The sequence below is a fragment of the Protopterus annectens genome, chromosome 1.part1 (genome assembly GCF_019279795.1).
Source record: "Protopterus annectens isolate FY-2018-M chromosome 1.part1, PAN1.0, whole genome shotgun sequence".
Classification (NCBI taxonomy): domain Eukaryota; kingdom Metazoa; phylum Chordata; order Ceratodontiformes; family Protopteridae; genus Protopterus; species Protopterus annectens.
The window spans coordinates 1,173,808,354-1,173,835,100 of record NC_056726.1 but is presented as its reverse complement, the minus strand read 5'-3'; the positions used below and the strand labels follow the sequence as shown (position 1 = coordinate 1,173,835,100).

At 41.4% G+C, this 26,747-nt stretch overlaps 1 protein-coding gene across 1 annotated transcript in view; it reads left to right on the top strand.

Moving 5' to 3' along the window:
* Nucleotides 1-26,747, top strand: part of TMEM143 (transmembrane protein 143) — a 1,024,200-nt gene that overhangs the window by 72,618 nt on the left and 924,835 nt on the right. Inside the window, exon 2 of the mRNA XM_044080554.1 lies at nucleotides 12,074-12,191. The gene's annotated coding sequence lies outside the window, so the exon portion shown is untranslated. The remainder of the gene's footprint in view (nucleotides 1-12,073; nucleotides 12,192-26,747) is intronic.

The window sequence follows — 26,747 nt, the reverse complement described above, 5'->3', positions numbered from 1 at the left end:
GTGCATACTTTTTCTAAGCATTACCACCTTCCTCTTTATTCCAAATCTAGGGCTGGATTTGCCACTGCAATTTTACAGGGCATTTTGGCAGCTCCCAATGCTTTATGATTTTGCCAGCCTCCCTTTACCTCTGCTTTGGGATTCTACCCATATGTAAGGACTGCAGCAATGTGAGATGAAGAACATAGTACAGTTTTGTACCTACCATAAATGTAGATGTTCGAAGATCCACATTGCTGCAGTCCAATTTACCCTCCCTCCTTCCCCTCTGTAGTTGGTATGGTTGTATGGTTTGGGTGGTAGCTGTTATTTGTACATGCCTTTTGGGAAGTATTCTATTTTTGGCTGTGGCCTTTCTTTTTAGGGCCTTCTGACATCTGGGGCAAGAAAAGACTGAGGATATGACGTCGGTCATGCGCTTTAATACCCTGACGCTCTGATGTCAGATCTAAGCGCCCATGACCGACGTCAGCCTTATACTTTGGTATTCGGGCCGACCGAGGACAGAGGATTACCCATATGTAAGGACTGCAGCAATGTGGATCTTCGAACATCTACATTTATGGTAGGTACAAAACTGTACTTTTTCTTGTACTAAACCTTTCTATTCCAAATATCATTGCATGTGTGTTGGTTATTTACTGTTGAACCCTTTTCCCAGAGTCACTTGTTTAAATTAGAGAGCAGCTCAGCCCATTTAAGGTAGAGAGTTTTTTTCCTGTGTGGTGTGTTATTTGTTCTGACAAAAAAAAAAGTTATTTGTTGTTTCTTCTGCTTCTATCTAAGTAGCTCATTTAAGTTAGATAGTGCTTTAGTCTGTAGATAGTAGAGAGTTATTACTGTTGTTAATTTGTGTTGTTTTTCCTGGTTAATATGTCTAAACAATTAAAAGACACTAAACCCTCTGGGTTTAAGAAATGTTCTAAGTGCTCTAAGAAAATGTCTTTGACTGGGAGCCATACTGAATGTGTATACTGCTTTGGGGCAGTACACTTGGAAGAGTCATGCTCTGTATACCACTCATTTAGTTCAAGGGTTCTCCTTGAAAGGAAAAATAAGCTGATACTGAGGGGATTGTTGAAAATTCTTTTTCAGAAGCATTAGAAGAGGGTCAGAGTGCATCAAAACAAACCTCTTTCCCTCCTTCTACATTTGGAAAATCAAGTAAAATATCTTCATCCTCTTCAGATCAATCTGGACCTTCTAATAAAGTATCGAAAATGACTTCATCAGACTCTAAATTTGTCGGGCCTGAAAAACCATCTACCTCGGCCCCTCCTGTTCCGGAGCCATTGATATTGCAGACTCTGAGCTGGTCCCCTGTCCTGGAGCCAGTTTCTCTGACTAAGATCGCCAATATTACAAAGGTCGAGATCTCCTGCCCCCTATTCTCGATCCTCCAGGAGTTTGTCAGAAGATGATGTGGATTGCATGGTGCAGAGGCTTTTAAGTACACCGGTGCTAGCCAAACTATTGTCTGACCCTATCCAGAGGGTTTCAAAACCAAGTGGACATACCCCATCATCATTGATTTCCCCTCCGACCTGCATTGGGGCCCCGGAGCCAAAATGCATGGAGCTGATCGTAGTGGAACTGTCGGAGCAGAGACCTGTTCCATAATCTTTGGCTCCAACTTCTGCCACAACTTCCTCTGTGCCATCTGAGCTCGAGGAGTCTAGGAGCCAACGCTGTCCAGTCGGGTCCGGGGAGGACAGTCGGATCAGACAGTTGTCGGATCTGAACTTGCCTCTTGGGGCCTACATCAGCTTCAGAGCCAATCCCTTTGGTGCCGGGGAAACCTTCTAGTTCTTCGGAACCAGAAGGAACTTGCCTCTCGTGGCCTACATTAGCTTTGGAGCCAACCCCCTTGGTGCCGGGGAAACCTTCTAGTTCTTCGAAACCGGGAACTTCCTTGGCTCATGGGCAGGGGGCTTTTGAGGCGATGAGGAGAGTGCTGTCCCGACAGGCAGCCCCACTCTCCAATCCAGTCATTCCTCCCCCAAAAAGGCACCAGTGTCCGTCTCAGCACAACTGATTCCACACAGATGTGGAGACCCAAGGCCTCAGGATGCCCCAGTGGGTGAACCCCTCTCTTCCGAAACCTCTCCAGAGTGCCCTTCTGAAGAGGTCCCTCACAAGAGATTATGCAAAAGGAAGCATCTGGACTCCCCAGAGGAGTCAATCACATTTGACACAGACCTCGATGAGTCAGAAGGGTCCCCGCGGTCGCCCTGTGAGGATGTCTCCTTTGCAGACATCCCTGAAATTGTTAACCAGACAGGCGGGTGGAAGCCCATCAACCTTCTGATGAGGAGTCTGTCCACCTGAAGGCTTTTGGGTCTCACCCTTCTGTCATTTGGGTGTCTCCGCCTTTCGATGAACTTATGGATTTACTTTGTCGAAAAGCCTGGGAGTCTCCATATTCCATGGAGCCTGTTCTCCGGATGCCAAATAAATTCATCACATCCCCAGGGTAAAACATTCCTAACAAAAGGTGTCCCAGTAGATGCTATGGTGGTGGCTGCGGCCACCAAGAAGGAATTGTCAGAGACGTCCTCATCTGTCCATCCTCTGAACAAAGAGTCATGGACGATGGACAGATATGGAAAGCGTATGTTTTCTTCAGCGACCTTTACTCTCAGGTCCCTGAATTATCTTACACAGTTTTCACGTTGCAGAGAGATCTCCTGAAGGAGTTAGGAGATACTCTCCAGGGTTTAATAGCTGCAGGGGTATCAGATAAAGTGCCCTCTCATAGGTTCATAGGTTCATACTAGGCTATCTGCCCTAGGGCATTTATAAGCCTAGCCAGAGTGTGGTTGGCTTTCGCCACCCATTTTAAATTAATTTTGCTATGCCTTTTTTTGAGGTTAGTATACTGTGCCTCTGTCTAACAGTGACACAGAAGTGATAGCCAGGGTAAACCTACGATCTCCCATCCACTCATCAAGATTCCTCTTGAAGAGAGTCAATGTGGGACTCTGCCTAACCTGGACTGGGATTTTATTCCAGAGTGAAGGGAGCCTTTGGGTTATGAATCTGTCCCTCCAGCATGTCCTATTTATTTCAGTGCTGAGGTTCAAGTCTCTCGAGCGCGTAGCTCGATGGGATTTGGATTTTCTGAGGTGCAGCATGTCCATTAATTCCGGGTTGGACATGGCTTTATACGTCAGGCACAGATCGCCTCTGAGCAGGCGGTATGCCACTGAGTAGAGCTGGAGTTTATTTAACCGGGCAGCATATGGCATCTGTTTGAGCCCTTTGATCCTCTTGGTGAGGTACCTTTGGGGTCTTTCCAGTTGCTGCAGGTGTCTGGTAAGGTACATCCCAAAAGGGGCATTGTACTCAATTATGGGCCTGATAAGGGATGAGTAAAGAGGTACGATGACCTCCCCTGATCTAGATGTGAATCCCTTCATGATTAGGTGGGCTATATAAAATGTTTTTCTAACCACTCTGGCCACGTGGTTGTCAAATGAGAGATTGCTATCAACTTGGGTCCCCAGGTCCTTAATGACTTCTTCTGTACTTAATGGATTACCACCTATGTGGTAATTTGTGGGCACTTTGTTTTTGCCAAAGGGGATGACTATACCCTTTTTGGCGTTTAGCTTGAGGCCATGGCTCTGGCACCAGTTGTCTGTTTCTATGAGGCCCTTTTGGAGGATACTTGTGTCGGCTGGAGAGTCGATTATGGCGCCCAGTTTGAAGTCATCTGCGAACTTGGTCAGCCACAGCCCTTCCGTGTTGGCCTGTACCGCCGAGAAATATATACCGAACAAGAGAGGTCCCAGGACTGAGCCTTGTGGGACGCCACTTGTAACTGGTTTGGAGTCTGACATGGCTCCAGCAATTCTAACCATGTGGGTTCTGTCCTTGAGCCAGTTTGCAACCCATCTAGTGACATAGGGGTTTATATTTAAGCTGGTGAGCTTATCTATAATGCTGGGGTATTGTATCGAAGGCTTTTGCGAGGTCCAGGTAGGCTGTGTGGACCACCTTCCCTTCGTCAATGGCCTTGGTGACTGTTTCAAAGAAATTGACCAGGTTTAAGAGGCAGGATCTGCCCTTAACAAAGCCAAACTGGGTAGGATCCAGTGTCTGTAGGTTCCCAATATCTTTATTTATGAGGTCCATGATGATCCTTTCCATAGCTTTGCAGACCAAGCTAGTCAGGCTTATGGGGCGATAGTTTCCAGGATCCGTTGAGGCACCACCTTTGTGGAGAGGGACCACTGTTGCTGTACGCCACTCTTTGGGTACATATCCTGTAGTAAGGCTGAGATTGAACAGTAGTTTTATGTTTGGGTTTAGCTGTTCTTGGAGTTCATGTAGGACGCAGCCCAGGATACCGTCTGGTCCCATTGATGCTGTGTTTTTTGCTTTGGAGAGGGCGGCTCTTACCTGAGCATCTGAGATGTCAGGGGGGCAGCACTCTGCTGGGATAGATATTTACCCTTTTGGTGGGGGGGGGAGGGGAGTTTGCACTGAACCTGTCAGCTAGGATGTTGGCAATGTCTGTGGGTTCAGTGTATTTCTTTGTCATTTTGGACTAATTCTGAGCATATCTGGGAATTACCACCCAGGTTCCTAACATAACTAAAGAAAGCCTTGTGATTATCCTTAGTGTCCTGTGCAATTTTTCTCTCGAAGCTGGCCTTAGATGATTTTATGAGTGCCAGTAGTTTTTTGCTAATACTGATCAGAGATGCCTTCCCTTTTTGGAATTTTGCTCTATCATTTAGTAGCTTCCTCCTTCTATTGTATAGTTTGTTTATGGCTGGGGTCCACCAGACAGGACATCTGCCTTTGGAGGATTGGGCCTTGGTTTTATTTGGGATCGCATGATCCATGCATTCCTGAAGGTGTTCTTAGAATGCGTTTATAAAGGATTCTGCGGTCTGGGCCGTATTTTCCAAAGGCCCGGGGGCTTTGAAGGATTCCACCTCGGTTTTGAGGAGTGTGAAATTTGCTTTAGAGAAGTTTTTCATTGTGGTTTTCTGGGCAGGGGGTGGGGTCGGGATGTGAATATCCAGTGAGATTAGTTTATGGTCTAATCTTACCAGTGAGGGATACACTTCTGGTCTGGAGCATAGAGTCCCCATGTTGGTGATGATCAGGTCCAGTATGTTTTCCCCTCTTGTGGGAGTGGTAACAAGTTGTTCCATAGCATTTGAGTTTATAATTTCTAGGAACCTTTGGGCTAGGGTGTTGGAGCTAGAGTAATGCTCCCAGTCTATGTTTGGGTAGTTGAAGTCGCCCAGTATAATGGTGTTTAGAGAGACCTTCATATTTTCCAGTGTTCTCAGAAAGGCCGAGTGGGGTTCCTGGGTTAGGGAGGGTGGTCTGTAACAGGCTATAAACTGGAAGGCAGTTTTACCCACTGTTAGTTGCACATGGATAGTCTCTGATGCTTTGTGCTGTGCCACCAACCTGGAGGTGTGGGTATCTTTGATGAATATTGATACTCCCCCTCCTTTTGTGGGTCGATCCAAGTTTTGGGGCTGAAAAGCATGGTATGAGGTATAACCTGGTAGTGCTGGGGTGCTCTCGGGAGCCTTGAACCAGGTTTCTGTTACTGCACAGATATCGATGTTCTCCATGCTAAGGAGAGTTTCGTCGTGCATCTTGAGGTTTAGACTTCTGGCGTTGAGTAGCATTACTCTTAGTTTCTTATCCCTTGTGATACCTATGGAGGTGGGTTTGTCTTGTGAGCCTCGCCTAAAAAAGGCACTATGGGGGTAGCAAGAGCCTTTGCCAATATCCGAAAGCCCAGGGGTGACAGGTGCAAGCCGTCCCTAGCGAAGCATCGTGGCTTGTCGAAAATGTCATCCGAGGCTGACAGGCATTGGATCCCCTTTGAATGACACCAATACTTAAGCCAATTGTTGAAATTGATCATCTTGTCTTCATATTGTGGCATCATTCTTGGTGAGGGTAAGATGCTACTCAAGGTCAGGGTCATACTGGCCTGGGCCACATGCTCAGAGAGCTCCTCTATGTCTCTTTTCATGTAGTCCTGGGAGGTACGTCTCAGGTCATTCACACCAGCATGGACAATGACTGAGTCATATTTGTACTTGCCTTGGAGTGACCTGAGTGCTTGTGTTATGTGGCGGATCCTAGCGCCCGACAGGCAGCTCACCGTGACTTTCTCCTTGTTCAGCCTGGTGAGCGGGACGTCAGTGTGCCTGACGATAGAGTCACCTATTACAAGTGTATCAGGTGTGTTGTTTAGCCTTAAGGGCTGTGACTGTTCGGCACACTGGCTTTGTGAGCTATGTGTTGCACGTGTTTTGTTTTGGGGTAGCGGTTGCTTGGGTGTCTGCTTTGGAGGTCTCTGCTTAGGCAGATTTTTATTTAGAGCCTCCGAGTATGTTTTTGTGTGTTTATGTGTTTGGTTTGCTGTCGTGGTAGGTCTATGTGAGTGTGGAATTGTACTGAGTGTGGTTTCCTTCTCCTCCTGACTGGTTACGCCAGTACTGAGTTGAGAGAGCTTAGCCTCCAGTTTGGCTATATGGATGCATTTCTCACATGTGTTGGAATTTGTTGGGAGGAGGAGAGGGTTGTCTGTGTACATGAGGCAGTTGTAACATTGCCTCAAAATTCCCAGATTCACCAGCTGGACCGGAGAGAAGATTGACACCTGACCTTTGGACATGCTAGAATAGTATTGGGAATTCCTTTATAATTGAAAAAAAAGGGCCAGTGGGGAACAAGGTACTCAAGAGGACTTTGTGAGAGTGTAGTGCTTTTAATTTTTTAGTGCTGACTTATATAATTGCTTTAGTGAGCAAGTGCCTTTAGTGAGCAAGTGCCAGGTAACTTAAATGCAATGTGTTACAGGTAACTTAAATGCAAAAACAACAAACAGTAACTTTCTTTTAAGTGAAACAAGGAAATGAGTACAGTAAGTAATGCAGATATCACTAAGGATCCACAGAAGTGCTGAAAAGCTGCATTTTAGGTGGTATTAGCGTTTCAGGGAAATAACAAGTAAACAAACAACAAGCATACAAACAGAGCTAGATTCAGCAGGCCTGGATCTAGTCTATGCTACAGCAAACAAGGTGTACCAATTTCAGTAAGAAACAGTTGAAACATGCAGGCACTATAAGCCTTTAACCAGAAATTCCCAGCTCTGAAGGGCAGAGTCCAGCCTCTCCTCCCACAAGAGTTAAGACCACAAACCCTCTTAATGTAAAATAACTGGCCTGAAGCCCAAGTGCTTAAACCAGAACTAATACACTTTTAGAATAACAGACACTGAGCCCTCAATCAGCAGTTCCCAACTTAGAAGGATGTAAGCTACCTGTCCTGCCACCACAGTGCAGGCCACAAACCTTCCTAATGTAAAATAACTGGTCTGAAGCCCAAGTGCTTAATCCAAAAGACTTAGAATGATAGCTACACTTTAATCAAGTTACTACCAAGCAGTAATACATACAATTGAATACTATGAAGAATGCCTGGATTAGTGTTCAAGTTATACAAACAAAGCTATATTCAGCAGGCCTGGATCTAGTCTACGCTACAGCAAACAAGGTGTACCAATTTCAGTAAGAAGCAGTTTAAATATGCAGGCACTATAAGCCTTTAACCAGAAATTCCCAGCTCAGAAGGGCAGAGTCCAGCCTCTCCTCCCACAAGAGTGCAGACCACAAACCCTTTTAATGTAAAATAACTGGCCTGAAGCCCAAGTGCTTAAACCAGAATTAATATACTTTTAGAATAACTGACACTGAGCCCTCAATCAGCAGTTCCCAACTTAGAAGGATGTAAGCTACCTGTCCTGCCACTACAGTGCAGACCACAAACCTTAATGTAAAACAACTGGTCTGAAGCCCAAGTGCTTAAACTAAAAGGCTTAGAATGAGTTATACCAATAAGTAATAAATACAACTGAGTACTTTTAAGGTGACGCAAAAGCAAAATAAAGTAGGAAGAAACACAAATACAGTAAAAGCAGATAATTTTTTTTTTTTCAGAAAAGTAGCAGAAACAGTAGTAAAAACAATTCAAATGCAGTGCAAGCTGGCACACTTGAGTATGTAGCAATATTAGTCCACACACAGTTTGAAAAAATGTAATTAAATTAAAAAGGACTAAAAGCAAGTGCAGAAAGGGTTTATTATGTAGAATGCAGTAAAGATATGGGACTGGGGAAGTGTCCTAGATCAAATCTAAAGTGGGGCGGGCACTGCAAAAGCCACCAAATTTAAACTACAACCAAGAACAGGGAGGGGGGTGGGGAAGACAGTTTCAACAGAGCTAGATATGATGAATCACAGTCCAAATTATAAAACCACAAAAAGTGCAGAAAATATGCTTAAATCAGCTTATGTCCAGTTGATGTATGCAGACAAATCTCAGTAGACAGCAACTCGATTTAAAATGATTACTAGAAATGTAACCAACACAGATTTTAATGTTACCAGAAACCCCCCAAGCTAATTAACACTTAAAGGAATTTCAAAGCAGTCTAACAACTACTGCGGAGCTTCAGAAACACACACAAGACAGTTTCAACAGAGCTAGATATGAGGAATCACAGTCCAAATTATAAAACCACAAAAAGTGCAGAAAATATACTTAAATCAGCTTATGTCCAGTTGATGTATGCAGACAAATCTCAGTAGCCAGCAACTCTATTTAAAATGATTCCCTTTCTGGGAAAAGCCAATTGGATGTGCTCTATAGATGTCCAGGATGCGTACTACCACATAAAAATAGACAGGCCATCCAGGAGTCATCTACGCTTTTGGCTGGGAGCCAGTCATTACCAGTTTTGAGCTCTGCCCTTTGGTCTCACTGCAGCCCCCACAGTGTTCTCCAAATGTATGGCAGTAGTTATGGCTCACCTGAGATATCTAGGATTCCGAGTGTTTCCGTATCTAGACAACTGGTTCCTAACTGCTACCACCAAGGATCTACTAATAGAAGCAAGAGACACCATTCTGAGACATTGCTTCCGTTTAGGGATCACAATAAACTATGAAAAAACTGCCTTATTGCAATCTCAACATATCGTTTTTATAGGCGATGATCTAGATACTACAAAAAAGTATTGTAAAGCTTCCCCCAGAAAGAGTTCAAGCCTTGCAGCTAGAGGTTACAGTCCTTCTTTTCAAAAGGAAGATTCAAACAAGGACAGTTTTAAAAGTACTAGGCATCATGGCAGCAGCTATAAACATAATTCCGTTAGCGTGGCTACACATGAGAATTTTACAGTGGCTGCTATTCACTCAGTGGTCCATGCAGGAACATCCAATGTCACATCAGATCATATTAACAGAATCTTGCAAGAGAAACCTCCGTGGCTACACTCCAATCAACTGACCTTGTTCCCTTTGTTCTTCCACAGTCGTTAGCCACAGTGACCACGGATGCTTCCCAGATGGGGGGGCATTATCAGGGAAGGACAGTCCAAGGCACTTGCCAGGATCAGAAGACCCACTTGCACATCAATATCCTAGAGATGAGAGTAGTGTTTCTTGCATTGCAAGCATTCCAAGACTCTCTTCTGACAGGAATGATTGCTATCCAAACGGACAACATGTCAGTTGTATGGTATATAAACAAACAAGGAGGAACCAGATCTTTACCCCCTTTGTTGAGAGGCACTGAGAGTATGGGAGTGGGCAACCTCCTCCCAACATTTTCTGGTAGCAATGCACATCCCGGGGAAATCCAACATGATAGCAGGCAAACTCAGCAGGGCAATACTGATGCCTCACGAGTGGTCCCTGAAACAAGACATAGCAGAAATGATTTTCCGAAAATGGGGCCAGCCTTGCTGCAGCCTTTTTGCCACATTCATGAACGCCGAATGCAGCAGCTACTTTGCCCTAATCCCTCCTCCGGGGCAGTACCCAAGGGATGCAGTTGTAAACGATTGGCCCTCGGGTCTCCTTTACACCTTTTCTCCTTTTCCATTGATACCCAAAGTTCTACAGAAAGCCAATGCATTGGGAAGGAGCTTAATACTTCTCACCCAATACTGGCCTCGTCAAATCTAGTTTCCCTTCTTGTGGCCTCATCTTTAGGAAGAGCCCTGGATTCTGGATCCAGTTGTGGGTCTACTGACTCACCTGTCGGGAAGACTCCATCCATCTGTGCAAACCCTCAAGTTGGCAGCATGGCTGCTTCAATTCCAAACATAGCCAGGCTACCTGACCTTTCACCTTCAGTGCAACATATCCTGATTTCTTCTCACAAAGCTTCTACTAGAAGATTATTTCTCAGTAAATGGAAAAGAATTTCCTCCTGGGCTTGGAAAATAATCTTGACCCTTTTTCTGCACCTATACCCTCCATACTGGAATTTTTAGTGAAGCTTTTTCAGGAGGGGGCAGCTGCAGCTACTGTTTGAGTTCAACTAGCCGTAATCTTGAATTTCCATTTTGGAGAGGGGGTCCAAATATTATGTCCCACAAACTTTGTAAAACTTTCTTGAGAGGTACTAACCTGTTAAAACCACCCTTTAAACCACCTCTACCTCCATGGAACCTAAATTTTGTATTATCCCATATAATCCTTTCCCCCTTTTAGCCCGCATAATTCTGTGACCTAAAGTTTTTAACCCGGAAGACGATTTTCTTAGTAGCAATCACTTCAGCTAGGCAAGTTTCGGTGCTACAGTCATTGTCCATCAAACTTCCCTGTATACTATTTTTTAAGGACAGAATCTCAGTTCGTACAAACCCATCCTTTCTACCAAATGTATGCTCAGAATCAAACTTAAATCATTCCATAGACTTACCTTTTTTCCCCAAATATGGCAGTACGGCAGAATATATGTTACACCAACTGTATGTTCACAGACAATTACATTTCTGCTTACACAGAACAAAGGACTTTAGAAAGACTGACCAACTGTTTGTATCCATTTCAGACTGCAAAAAAGGTGCTCCAGTAGCAAAAACCAATGTATCCAGATGGTTGTCAGATTGCATTACATTCACCTACCAGTCTGTAAGCAAGCAAAATAAGAGCTCATTCTACTAGGGCTATTTCTACCTCTTCTGCCTTTCGCGCAAAACTGCCAATTGATACTATCTGTGCTGCAGCAACATGGGCAAGGCCTCATACCTTTATCACTCATTACAAAGTGGATTTGGCCTCCAGGGACAGGATCTCTTTTGGGTCCACTGTTCTGAAGAATGTTCTCCTGTCTTCATTCTTATGTCCCACCCTCCTGCCCCCCAGCGTTTGGCTCCTGGAGGATCAAGAGATCACTATTTGGCATCTAATATTATCTGACCCTCTTCTTGGTTTTGTAGACAGTAAAAATCTTATATGCGCTTTTTAGTATACCAGCAGACAAGATCTGGAGAATTCCCTAGAGCATCATGGGATAGGGAGTAAGCCACGAGCTAGTTGGAGACCTTGAGCTTTTGTAAACAGCCGAGTTGGAACCGAGGATCAGTTACGAACCCACCAGTGCAGAATGAAGGTGAGATGGGCAACTCACATGGAACATTATGGTGAGTACATATTTTTTTTTTCTTTAGATAAAGGTGTGCTTGTTTTTAAACATGTTTAGTATTCCCTTTTGTTCATTTAAGAATCTGACTACATTTATTGAAGCAAGGTATCAGTGTATGCAGACCATTTCATATTTAGTATTCTATTTCAATTAGTTTGTAATCTTTACTTTTCATACAGTGTTCCTTCCTGTTGTGTACCTCCTGCATATTTAAGTGCTTACATTTCTTTTTTTTTTTAATAGAACATTTGTTTCTTTTAAAACAGTTTTTAGATTTCCTTTGCTGATGTCAGATTCAGTATTTATCATAAGGATTCTCTGCTTCTGTTATTTTTTGCCAAAGTCATCCCTTTCTAAGCCCATAATACTTTCTGAGCACTGAAGTGCACAAAACAGAATTATTTAAAGTTTCTGGTTCTAAATGCAGCTTTTAATTTTCAGGTAATGCTCTTATTTTGCAGCCTCTAATTAAATTACAGTTGTGTGGCTTTTGGCAAACTCTACATTTTCAGAAAAAATCAGAAATTGTCTAGAAATCAACAGTTTTGTCTGATCAATGACTTATTTTCATGTTTGCATAACACAGATAAATGCTTGAAACTTTGGAACAGAGTCTAGAATCGTTGCAGCACATGGGAGAGTGCAAGTTTTTTCTTGATCATTATTCAACACCACTTGCCGTGCATCTGCCTGTTGTTTTTCTGGTAAGATTAACTTCTTTGGGTTTGCTTCTGGTGACAAATATCTGTATTCGGCATTTACAGGAACAACTTTAAAGTGTACATTAGTCATCAATATGAACAGTGAGATTCTTTGCACTGCCTGATGTGAAATTTATTTGAACATTTTGGAGGTCAGTCTTTAAAAAGGTTACATCTAACATTACAGTTGTTGTATTAGGATGTTTTCTACATTTAAAGTAGACAAAGAAAGTTAAGGACTGTGTGCCACATTTAGTCATTGCCTTTGCTGGGCTATTCCAGCTCTCCTTTTATAGCAGCCTCTGTTATTGTTTGTTAGTATTTGGTTTTCATTTCAGAGTTTGCAGTACATGTCTTTCTGACACTCGTTTGTGTTGTCTTTGAAATACAACAGGCTCATACATTCATAGGTTGTTACTAGGTTAACAAGCACTAGGGCCCTTACAAGCCTAGCCATTCACTCTAAACCATATGGGTCCAGAGTATCATGGGGGAGAGTGGCATGTTAGATGGGAGGTAACTAAGGATTTGTAGGGAGGGTGTTAGTTAGGGGAATACTTTTCTTACTGATGTCCTCTGTCCGTAATGGACATGGGGCCAGACTAAGGGTAAATTTACGATTTCCCATCCAGCTGTCAAGGTTTCATTTGAATATGTTTAGGTATGAACTCTGTTTTAGATGTATGGGGATAGTATTCCATTGTACAATGATCATTTGGGACACATATCTGTCCCTCCAGCACATTCTGTTTATGTTACAAGTGAAGTTCAGATCCGTGAATCTAGTTTTTCTGGATCTGTTAGTTTTGCCCATGTGTAACAGATCCATCAGTGCTGGGTCTGAGAAAGCCCTGTAAGCTAGACAAAGATCTTGTCTCACAGCCTGTAGGAGACTGAATACAGAGACAGAGCCTTTAGGCGATCAGTGTATGACAGGCTATTCATGCCCTGAATTCTCCTGGTGAGAAACCTGTGTGGATGTTCGACCTGTTGCGTCTGACTAGATACATGCCAAAGGTGACACTGTATTCAATCATAGGTCTGAAAACGGCCAAGTAGAGTTGCAGTACAACTTCCTTGGACGTTGATATCATACTCTTATCTATAAGTTGGGTGACGTAAAATAATATTCTTATTATCTTAGCTACATGTTGGTCAAAGGCCAGATTACTGACTACATATGCTCCCAGATCCCTTACTACTGGGTTGACTCTTAGGGGTGTTTTATTGATGGAGTAATTAATTTGGGTTGGCAGTTTCCCAAAAGGCACTATAATGCATTTTTGGCATTGAGTTTTAGATCATGGCTTTGGCACCAGTCATTTGTCTGTGTTAAACCCTCTTGCAAGATGTTGGTGTCTTGGAATCTGTAGTACAATTTACAGTCATCTGGGAACTTGGTGAGCAAGAGGCCTTGAAAATTAGTCGTGACGTTCGAGAAGTAGATGCCAGACAGGAGCGGGCTTAGCATGGGGCCCTGGGGTACCCTGCTGGTGACCAGTCTCTTGGTGGGGTTTATGTTAAATCATTGAATGCTTAAAAAGTGAACGATGATTTATCAAACCCATGTAAGTGAAAGCTTACAATCTTGAATGCTTAGAATAGCGATTTTTTTTCCAAGGGAAAAAAAATCTCTGTTCCACAAAACAAAACAAAAAATTTTAAAACATTACATAAAGTAGGGGGCTTTGCCCCCCACAACCCTCCCTCCGATGTGGTGGACTCTGCCCCCAAACCCCCCTACTTAAATATACCAACTCCGAGATCGCACTACATTCACGAAAACGGCAAAGTAACGGAAGCGGCCAAGTGATATCTTTCCCAGGGAAAGAATTTGCTTATATGCCGTTTCACTATTTTGCCTTTACGTGCTTTCAAGTTCGATCCAGACGCATTCGAAAGAATGAGTCTTTGATCATTTAGTAGGAACCCTCTTGGTGGAGGTGTTCTCACTGATCCTGACTTCTTAGGTTCTATGTGAACCAGCCAGCAGTCCAGCTAGTTATGTAGGTATTTATGCCTCGCTCAGAGAGCTTTTCAACAATGCCAGAGTGGGGTATTGTATCGAATGCCTTGACTACATCAGTATTCTCAATATGCACTGTTTGACCCACATCCATTGCCTTGGTGACCCTCTCAAAGAAGTCTACCAGGTTAAATAAGCATGACCTTCCCTTAAGCCGTACGGGGATGGTTCCAGTTTCTGTAGGTTGCCAATGCCTTTGTTTATCATTTCTATGATAATTCATCCCATGGCTGTGCATATTGGGCTTGTTAGAATGATGGGTCTGTAGCATACCTCTCAACTGTCCGTATTTCTGCTGATTGTTCAGATTTTTGCCTCATATTTTTGGTCTGCTGCTCAAAATTTGTGGTTTTCTGTCAGATCCCTGAGGATTTAAGTCAATAAATAATGACACACATTTGAGTTTCAGACTTCATATCCTTCAGAAATTGTATGCTAACACAGGTCTTATTATTCTAGGAACTAAGTTTTTAAGAGCAATTTTTAAATTCTGTCTCTATTTTTGGGTCTTTGTCTCCCCATTATATTAGGCTTTGTCTAAATTTCTTGTGTTGAGGTTGAGTGGTATGGTCTATAGTTCCCTGTGTCAGTTGTTGGTACACCGTTGTGGAAGGGAATGACTGCTGTGGTCCTTTGTTCACTTGAAATGTAGCCTACTTCAAGGCTGGAGATGAGGAGTGCCTCAAGTGGTCCTGATAGGTTGTATTTTAGACTGTTCAGCAGGTAACAGAGGATGTTGTTGGGACTCATGGGGGGGGGGGGTATTCTTAGCTTTAGCAAGTGCTGCCAGCACCTGGTCCCTGCAATGGAACTGGGGAGGACTTAGGGGTGAAGACTGAGCGGACTGTATCAACCAGTAGACTTGCTGTGTCACCCTGATCAGTGAAGGTGGTACTATTCATCACCAGTTCAGCACACACTGCCTTGTGTTACCTTTATGATTCTGAACATAGCTGAAGAAGGCCTTGTTACTGTCCTTAGCCCACTAGGATATCTTGACCTTGTAGATGGTCTTGTTGGACTTAATTAGACCTTAGTTTCTTGTTTAGTTGTATGAGAGACAACTTATCTTTAAAGGAGTAGGTCTTCCTGATTTTGACCATGAGTTTTCTTTTGTTAATATATACCCTGTTTAGGTGAGGATTCCACCAATGGGGTTTGATTTAAATATATATATTTTTGTGTTTACTTCTGGTAGGTATGCAGCCATTCATATGTTCATATTAAGACTCTGAATAATTCTGTATAGGCAACTGTGGTCTTGGGGTTGGGGGAGCCTTGATTTTTGACAAACTGTCACTTAATAGGATGAGATGTGCCTTAGAATAGTTCCTAACTGTTACTGGTTTAGCTGGGTTTTCCAGGTTGATTTTTACGTCAAAGGAGACAGTGATTTTTACGTCAAAGGAGACAGCCTTGAGATCTGACAGGTTTGTGTTGGTTTCAAAAGGATTGCTTCAGGGAGCAGAACATGGATAGGTGTGATATGGGGGTTGGGGTGCAATGCTTTCCTGTTGCTGGTGAATACAAGATCCAGAATTTGATACTCTGGTTGGAGAGTGTACTATCTTTTTCAGGGTTTTATGTTAATAGGGAAGTTTTGTTTCTAGATCTGCATCCAGCAGAAAACTGGCATTGGTGCTACTTATACACATTAGAGATGTTCTTCATCTCACATTGCTGCAGTCCTTACACTTGGGGTAGTCCGCTGTCCTCGGTCGGCCCGAATATCAAAGTATAAGGCTGACGTCGGTCAAGGCGCATTTGACTGACATCAGGACGTCAGGGTACAAATGCGCATGACCGACGTCATATCCTCAGTCTTTTTTGCCGCATGGTCCGATGCAGAAGCAGTATTGCAAGTGCCGGTTGGCGTTCTGAAATTTTTCGATTCGGAGTTTCAGACCGAGTCAAAGTTGGCTAAGTACCCGTTGGGGAATATTTTAGTTTTTCTTGCCTCAGTGGTTTACGCGATGTCAGAAAAAGTGAATAATTGTATTTCTTGTGGGAAACAGATACCGCATAGAGACTATCATACTTTGTGTATTCCTTGTTTAGGGCCTGAGCACGACGTTGTTGGGTGTCGCTCTTGTGCTAGATTTAATAAGCGCACTATAAAGAGGAGATTAGATTGTGCCAGGTTAGTCTTTGGGAAGCGGTGCAATTATAAAATGCCGTCGGATGCTCCGACGCCCGCTTCTTCAAAGAAGCGCAAGGACAAAGCTGTGAAACCTAGGCTAGAAGAACCGTCCGTACCGGACGCCGGTTCTTTAGAGGTGTCGGTGGAGCCAGTGGTTCCACCGGAGGTTTCTTTAGGTTCCCAGGGAGAGACCTTGTTATTGCAGGATGTGGCCTCTCAGGAGGCAGGTCAGGGTGAAGGGGCTTCTCAGGTTACTATACTCCCCTCCATGCCTAGGGTGGTTAGGCCCTCTCCTTCTGTTTCCAAGGCTTCTCCTAGAGGCAGGCCAGGTTTAGCTTCAGTTGGTGTCACCCCTAGTTCTTCTGGAACTGTGCCCAAGAAGCATATGCTTAAAATGGCAGAAGATTTGATTACTCTGATTAGGGGTTCTTTGCCCCCTCCTGATAAGAGACCTAGGGTGGAGCCTGAGCTAGGGAGTTTGGAGCAGGCTTCGGATGTTTCAGAGTCTTCGGCTGAAGACTTGCAGGAGTACTCTCCTTATTCTGATTCTGATGTGGATGATTCTACTCCTTCTGCTTCTCCTCCTGAGGATTTTTCTTTTTCAGAAACTCTTCATTCCATGAGGGAGCATTTTAAGTGGGAAGGTCAGGACTTCTCTGATTCCAGGAAAAGGCTTAGGGAATTTTGTTTTACCCCAGCATAGGCCTTTGGCTATACCTCCTGTTTTGGATGTAGTGGAAGATGTTTTTACAGAGGCTTTTCTTAATCCTGATTCTTTGCCTCCTGCTCCTGTTAAACCGGATAGGTATTACAGGGTGCCTGAAGTTCATAAGTATCTTATTAAGAGTCCTAGGGCAGACCCAGAAACTGTTAGCCAGGGGCCTAAAGGTGTTAAGGCTTCTGTTGTCAAGAATCCGGTTCCTGCAGATAAAGAAGCCAGGGCCTTGGATAGATGGGGAAAGAAAGTTTATACTTCTTCCACTCTAGCTATGAGGGCTTTGAATTGCCAGTTTCACATGTTAAAATACCAAAACTATCTCCTTTCACAGTTGAAGTCTAAGGTTGATGCTCTGGCGGAAGGTATTGATTGTAAAGAGTTACAAGATTTAGTACATGTTTCTGAACAGGTGGGTAAGCATTCTTTGCAATGTGGTTTTGATGCTGTACAGGCCTCGTCTAGGGTGGCTGCCACTGGGTCAGTTCTTCGCAGGCACGCCTGGCTGAGGGATCAAAATTTATCTGACCATGTTAAAACTAGAATTTTAGATGCTCCTTTACAATCTGATGTGTTGTTTGGTTCTCCTGTTGAGGCAGTGTTGAAGAAAATGGAAGACAAGGCTAAGTCTATGCAGACTGTTAAAGATTTTTTGCAGGTTCAGCCTCCAAAGTTTAGTAGAAATTGGCCTGCTAAAGGGTGGACGTATCCTTCTTATGATTCCCAGTCTAGGGGTAGATCTAGACGTGGTAGGGGCAGAGCTCAGGGCTCTTTCAGGCCTAGAACAGGGAGTTCTCCTGCACAGTCTTCAGGTGAGGGCAGGGGTCAGTCCTTTCGTAAACAGACCCAATGACCTACCTTTTCAGCTGCCAGAGCCTTCTCGTCTGGCAGCACCTTTGGGAGGAAGGTTGGCACTTTTCAAAGAAAATTGGAGTTTAATTACCCAAGACAGATGGGTATTGGATATCATACACCAAGGTTACAGGTTTTATTTCTATACCTTGCCTCCTTTCAGAGGCATGCCAGACGTTCCTCCTCAACAAAGAATAGAGGCTCACAAGCAAATTTCTCTGTTACTTCAACTAGGGGCCATACAGCCGGTCCCTATGCCAGAAGTGGGCCTAGGATTTTATTCTCGCCTGTTCCTAGTACCAAAGAAGGGGAACACGTGGAGACCAATTTTGGATTTATCTATCCTCAACACTTATCTGGACATTCCCAAGTTCAAAATGTTGACGTTACAACAGCTTTTACCTCTGCTGGGCAAAGATCACTGGATGGTAACTCTGGATCTCAAGGAGGCTTACCTTCATGTTCCTATCAGACTAAGTTGCAGGAAGTATCTGCGTTTTCGAGCTGGGACTTCTCACTATCAGTTCTCTGCATTGCCCTTTGGCTTATCTACTGCGCCCAGAGTGTTCACGAAAGTTCTGGCTCCAGTGATAGCTTTTTTCAGGCTAAAAGGAATACAGATCTATCCTTATTTGGACTGCCTGATTCTGGCTCAAGGAAGGGAAGAGCTTCTTCATCATTTGGAATATGTGATAGCAGTGCTAAGATGCCTGGGGTATTCTGTGAACGAAATAAAGTCCAGTCTAGTACCCTCTCAGGACATGTGCTTTCTGGGTGTAAGACTGAATACAGCATCCCAGATGGCCTTTTTAACCCCGGACAAACAAAAGAGTCTTTCCCTTTACTTCCATCAACTATCTCATCAGTCCGGGCTGACTGCAAGGACAGTCCTTCAAGCCTTAGGGTTCATGGCATCTTGTATTCTGGTGCTTCCCAATGCCAAACTGCATATGAGGAAGCTGCAATGGTATCTCAAAATGTATGGACACAGCACTGCCAGGATCTGGACACTGTCATTCAAATAATACCTTGCATTCAAAAGGAATTTTTGTGGTGGGCTCAGGAATGTCACCTAAACAAGGGACTCTCTGTGACCCGGCCAGAGGCGAGTCAGATTTTAACGACAGATGCCTCAGACAAAGCTTGGGGAGCTCATCTGAATGGAAAGTGGATACAAGACAAGTGGCCTGCCAGACTACAACATCTACATATCAACCTGAAGGAGATGTTAGCAGTCCAGTTTGCATTAATAGCTTTCAAGGATTTACTTCTTCCAGGGCAGGTGTTGATTCTAACAGACAACACAACTGTCATGTGGTACATCAACAAGCAAGGGGGAACACATTCTTATCCTCTATGCAGGCAAGCAATGATTTTGTGGGAGACTGCTCTCAGTTTACAGCTCAATCTTCAGGCAAGGTTTCTGCCAGGAGCACAGAACTCCTTAGCAGATGTGTTGAGCAGACAATTATGGATCCCCACGAGTGGAAATTGGATCCTCATGTATTTCAGAAATTGACAGTGTCATGGGGAACTCCAGACATAGATCTGTTCGCTTCTCCACTAAACCATCAGCTGCCAAAGTTTTGCACAAAAAGGTTTCATCCCACAGCTTGGAAAGTGGATGCTCTTTCTTTCAATTGGAGCAATCTTCATGTGTATGCCTTTCCACCTCTGCCTCTCCTCCCAAAGGTACTTCTAAAGGTCAGACAGGACAAGCTAAGGATGATTTTAATAGCTCCAGGTTGGCCTCGACAGCACTGGTACCCAATACTGAGAAGTCTGGTACGGAAGCCTCCATGGCCTTTGCCTTCGATTCCACACCTGTTGTCACAGGAGGACAGCCATTTGCTCAATGTCAAACTTCACTCTCTTCACCTAACAGCCTGGCATATTCTGTTTTGAACCATAGAGGGTCTCAACTTCCACAACAAGTTTTGAATGTGATTTTGGAAGCTAGAAGGCCTAGTACAAGGAAAGTGTACGCAGATAAATGGAAGAGATTTTTATTTTGGAGTGCAGCAAAGGATTTTGATGTTTCTGAGCCTAATTTAAGTGTGGCTCTTCAATATCTTACTGAGTTAGTGGACAAAGGTTTGTCCTTCTCTTCTATTAAGGTTCATGCTGCGGCAATTTCAGCTCACTATGAATGTGACCCTCCATTGTTTTCTCATCCTTTGTTCAAGCAATTTCTTAGAGGGGCAAAGAATATAAGACCCCCACGTAGAGCTCCTACTCCTGCTTGGGATCTCAATTTTGTGTTGGAGAAACTCACTCTACAACCTTTTGAGCCTGCAGCTACTTCTGAGTTGAAATATTTATCATGGAAGACTGCCTTTTTGTTGGCCATTACCTCTGCAAGAAGGGTTTCTGAATTACAGGCCCTTATGGCGGTTGAGCCTTTCTTGATTTTCCATAAGGATAGGGTATCTTTGCGTACTAATCCTTCCTTTATGCCTAAGGTGGTTTCTAGTGTGGCTTTAAACCTTTAAACATTTTTTAAAGCCCGAAGGCTTATGTCCTTTCTCCCTAGTGTCTTTAGACATGTTTGGAAGAAAAAGGTCCTATAAGAATTACAAACAGCAAATAAACTCACACCACTTTTAGATTTATAAAAACACGCTAATTTAACAAACACAGCACATCTAAGAAATATAATTAGAACTAACTTTGCTTTGACTAAAAACAAGCACTAGGACCTCTAATTTAAATGGACCTAGACAGGTATAATAGGAGATAGAATGCACTAACACTAACACTACTAGCCCTCTCACTAAAACGGGCAATTAACTCTCTAATTTATACGAGCTAATGAGTTAACCAGCTAACTGAGAGACTAGAAAAACCAACACACAATACTACAGGTATTTTAATAAAGCACCACTACAGTAAATAACTACGGGATACAAGTACAGGCCTGTGAAAAAACGACGCCCAAGCAAAACACACAAGAGCAGAAAAAGGAGATAAACTAAGCTACACACTAAAGCTAAAGTTTCACAGCACACAGTAAACTAATGTATAAATCGTAACTAGTTTAAGCTAATAAAATGCAAAAGACAAAAAACTTAGCCACAGCAAAGAAGAGCACATCCAACCTCGTAAAGCTGCAAACGAGATCTGGAGAGTTGCACCACTCCATCATGGGATACCTTCCTTGTCACGAGCCAAGTTTGAGACTTCCAGATGTGTATTCAGCTGAGTTGGAGACGAGGATCAGCTCTGAACCCATCCAAGTAAGAGAAGGCAAGATAGGACAACATAACATTACATTTTATACATATACACACATACACACATATACGTATACATATAAAAAATATATGTATCTATATGTATGTGTGTGCATGTGTGTGGACGCACATTGGTGTGCGCGCATGCCCCCTTATCTATATCTATATATATATATATATATATATATATATATATATATATATATATATATATATATATATATATATATATATATATATATATGTATGTGTGTGTGTGTGTGTGTATGTATACAAATGTATATGTAAATGCATTATATACATATATACGTATACACACACATATATATATATATATATATATATATATATATATATATATGTGTGTGTGTGTTTGTACATATATATATATATATATATATATATATATATATATATATATATATTGAAGCAATTACCGCTAAACTCTCCCAAAGTATCCTGTAGCAAGGAAACCAACACGAACTGATAAAACAACTGTCAGGATACACCACGAGAATCCAAAATATAGATACAAGTCTTCTTTATTCCAATAGCAATAAAAGATAAGCGCTTTCGCGTGCTTCACGCACGCTTCATCAGATCTATCTGATGAAGCGTGCGTGAAGCACGCGAAAGCGCTTATCTTTTATTGCTGTTGGAATAAAGAAGACTTTTATCTATATTTTGGATTCTCGTGGTGTATCCTGACAGTTGTGTTATCAGTATATATATATATATATATTTTTTTCTATGTATTATTATGGTGTTTTACTCCATGAAAGCTTGTATGCCGAGGTGCTAGAGTTTTGTTATAGTTTTCTTCTGATTTTTTGGCCAGTTGTTTGTTGTTTTATGTATTTGTTCTTCAGCCATTGTTTTGTATATCTTTGATGGCCACTGATCGTTCCTGCAATATTTCACGAATTTTCCGTGATGAAGGGGCTGATTCTTCTCAGTGCACCATGGAGAATTATATCTTACATTCTGGTGATCAAAATGATTTCAGAAGTGAGGGCATACTGTCCAAATTATGGAAGAGATACATAGAAGAAAGAAATTAGAGAATGGATAATCCATTTTTATTGGTGGGTCAGCATACTACTGTGAGTCTTTCTGCAGAAATACAGGGGCTGTATGATAAGTTAGAATATCTGATATTTAAGGAAAACAATGTGTATTTTAACATCCTTAGTTTGAAGTGGTACTTGTAGTTAGATGTGACTCCAAGAGGTCTGAGAGTGTTTAAGAACCCTAGTACCCCTTTTGAACTGTCTATGAGGAAGAAAATAATTATTAATCCGTTGGACAGCTTCCGTGCATTGCTGTTCCGTGGAGTGGGCCAATATTTTGACTGAATGGGGCCTGCTCAAACAATGTAAATTAAAGGAAGACACACATGCTTTATGTGCAGAATTGATTGTTCAGCTGAATGCCTCCTGCTTAGATATTTTGGGGGGATATTAATGAGAAGTTAAAATCTGTTGAACAGGATTTGATAGAAAGGAAAAGAGTAAAATTGAAGAGAGACCTTCGTGACTATAACAATGAAAGAGCTTTCTTGTGGCACACCAGTCCGAAGGCTCACCATTATGGAACACACACACATATCACAACAAAGCTTACAAGAAGCAACAGGTGCTGGTGTTTGCCTCTTCAGAAGGAGCTGCTTACACAGAGGAGTGAGAGAGGGATGAGAATGCTTTTCCCCCTCTCCCACCAGCACAAGGATCACAGACCATGCACAGAAGTTTTGGAACTTTAATGGTAAAGGCAAGCAACCAGACTACAACAACAATAAGCGGGGGAAGATACCAGCGGATATCATAGTACAATGGCCACTGACGGACATTCACAACATCATTATAAGAAAGGTAGATGGCAATAATTTGTTACAACAAATTGATCCTCTGAATGAGGAAGAGGTTAATGTGAATTCTGTGGTGATTAATCTTTATGGACTTGAACTGACTAATGAATAATTCTTTGTTTTGAATTTAAGATTAAAGTTCGTCACACTGTATTGACGTGGTGGCATGTTTTGAAAAGTGAAATGTTTCACTTAGTGCAAAAATTACATTTAACATGCTTTTTTTCTATTAGTAGAAGTGTTATTGGTGATAACATTAGTGATGTTTTGCATTATTTTGAAACTACACATGATTTTACTGTTGATAGTACGGAAGAAAGTTTTTATTCCTGTATATCAGATATGCCAGATGTGCCTGAAGTAAATGCATATTGCTTATTTAGTACATCTAATATTAAATACAAAAGTTATTTTATGCCACCATTTAGTCATTCAACAGTTTTCTGTTATGTTTAATTATGCAGTGAAAAAAAGCCTTGAAATATGTTATGGGTAATACAAATCAGATTCAATGCAATATAACTAAAGCCGAATGGCTTGCTTTCGAAGATTTATGTGAAAGGTGTGAACTGTTTTTTAAACCAGTAGACAAGGGTAATAAAATAGTTATTATGCGTTATAGGCAGTATCTGCAAATGTGCTATGAACATTTGAGAGAACGTACTGTTTATGAAAAAACTAATATGGAAGTTTATTTGAAATCTTTGGTGCAACACAAGAAATTGTTGGATAAAGTGTGTAGGTTAGGCTATTTTATGAAAGAAGATGTTGAAAAAAACATTTAATGTTGAAGGTTGCAGTATTGCTAGTTTATACTGCTTGCCTAAAGTTCATAAAAACCTTTCCAACCCCCCTACTGTCTCGGCCTCCAAATATTTTTTTACATAATACTGGACTTTTGTTACATGAATATCTATTTCCGTTTGTTGTTAAACTCCCTTCATACATTAGAGATACGTCTGATTTTTTGTCTAAGATTTCTCAGTTAAAGTAGACTACTGGTATGTTTTGGATAACATTTTGGATGTTAGAAATATTTATACTAGTATTAAACATGCTTATGGTATTTAGGCACTTCAGTATTTTTTAGGTGACAAGTCCCCTTTTTAGTTATGTAATTGAGTCATTGCACTTTTGTCTTGTTAATATTTTTTTTATGTGTTTGATAATGACCTTTACCATCAGCTTCAAGGTACAGCATTTGCCCCTATGTTGCTAATTTGATGATGGCCCTGTTTGAAAAAGAGTATTTATATAGTCATGAATTTATGGGTAAAAATGTTGTGTATTATTTTAGGTTTATTGATGATCTGATTTTTGTTTGCCAGGATGGTTATAATGAAGTTGCTGATTTTTTTGATCATTTACAGAATAATAGATTTAATTTGTTTTTTGATGGTTTACGGTGTGGGCAAGAAGTCACTTTTTTATATTTAAAGTTACAGGGCTGCAGTGATGGGGAAATAAGAACAATTATATACAAGATATTTGTGGACGGTGGACAGTACCTACATGGGGGTTGCTTTCATCCCCGTCATTTAATCTTCTCTCTGCCTTATGGGGAGTTTTTACATTTATGTAGGTTGTTGTAAATAACTAACTGGATTTTTTAAGTGAAGCTAAGAGGACTGTTCGACTAGGGGATATACTAGGGATTTGGTTGAGGGATCATTTCGGAGAGCTATGGGGAAACAGAATAGTGGTAACATGCATTCAAATCATTCCATTAGATCAGATATTAATAATCATTCTGTTAGATCAGTTATTAATAATGGAGTTCCTCCAGATGATGATGGAAATAGATAAAAGGAAGATATATTTTGTTACAACTTATAGTGTCTTCAGTGTTGATTGATTTACTTAGATACTATTGGGATTTCTTACTGAGAAATCATGAACTTTTTAATATTATATAGAACTCTCTTTATATCTTATAAACATGGTAGTAGCTTGGGGAACATGTTGGTACACAGCAGTTTTGTGTCTCCTGCTATGCATATTCATAGACATCCTTCTTCAAATTTAAACCTGTGAATATGGTTACATGAAATACTGAGGGTATTATTTATGCTCTTAAATGCCCCCACAACCTTTTTATATAGTTGAAATTAAAAGAGCTTTTAAACTTAGGCTACAGGAGCACATTTGGGACATAAGGAAACAACATTCTGATAGTTCTGTTGCCTTGCACTTTAAGCTATACCATCAGGCCAGGGTAATTGTTCAGGTTTACAGGGTACTGTTCTTGAGCAGGTGGTAGTTAGGTTTGGGAAAAATGTTTTATTTAAATATAAATTATTATACATTGAAACTGCCTACATTTTAAAGTATGACACTTTAATGCCTTTAGGTTTAAACTCAGAATGTAATTGGAGGTACTTGATTTCATTTTGTTAATTGATCATTTGTTTTATTGATCATGTGCTTTATGTTTTATATATATTCTATGTATTATTATGATGTTTCACACCTCGAAGGCTTGTATGCAGAGGCACTAGAGTTTTATTAAGGTTTTTTTCAGATTTTCTGGCCAGTTGTTTGTTGTTTTTATGTAGCTGTATAAGACTGCCTTCCTAAAGAAGTAAAAGATAACAGTAATGCCTTTCTGGAGTGCACTAGGGAGTACTGGCCCACTTCCGCAGAGGTTTTTCCCCCTGCAGTGCTGAGTAGCAGCCAGTACTGAGCTTACATATGTAAGTATGTATGCATGTTTGAATGTGTGTATATAATATGTATGTGTGCATATAATACATTTTATACATATACACACACATGCACACATTTTTATACATATAAAATATATAATATATATGTATATATATATATATATATATATATATATATATATATATATATATATATAAATATATATATATATACATATATATATATATATATATATATATACACACACACACACACACATATATATATATATGTGTGTGTGTGTGTTTGTGTGTATATATATATATATATATATATATATACATATATATATATATATATATATATATATATATATATACATATATATATATATATATATATATATATATAAATATGGGTCTTTGTTTCACTGAAAGCTCATTTCACTGAAAACTCATTTGATTGAAACATTTGATTGAAAGTTATATATGGCTTTTTCCCCACTGTAGTGCGATCCTGGAGTTAGTATATAAAGTAAGTGGAGTGTGGGGGGCAGAGCCCCCCACATAGTTTGGTTATATATTGTCTTCTGGAAAGAGTTATTCATTGGACTTGTAAATATCCATATCTATGGTTTTAAACTTTTAAAATGCTGTGCCCCCCCACACCTCTTACTTTATATACTTACTCCAGGATCGCACTACAGTGGGGAAAAGGCCATATATAACTTTCAACAAATTGAGTTTCAGTCAAATGAGTTTTCAGTGAAATGAGCTTTCAGTGAATTGTACGTAGGCAACTGAATTTCAGTGAAATGAGCTTTCAGTGAAATGAAGTAGACCCATAGATATATATGTAAATGTATATGTAAATATATATGTTAAGTTGTCTATCTCGCCTTCATTCTTGCTGGATGGGTTCGGAGCCGACCTCGGCTCCGACTCGGCCACTCTAAAAGCTCGAGAGTTGGTTCCACCGGCTCGAGGCTCCCCTTATATCCCACAATGCTAGGCGTGAGTTACCTCAGATCTCGTTTGCCGCTACAGCTATCGAGACGTGTTGCTTCACCGGCTTCAGGTT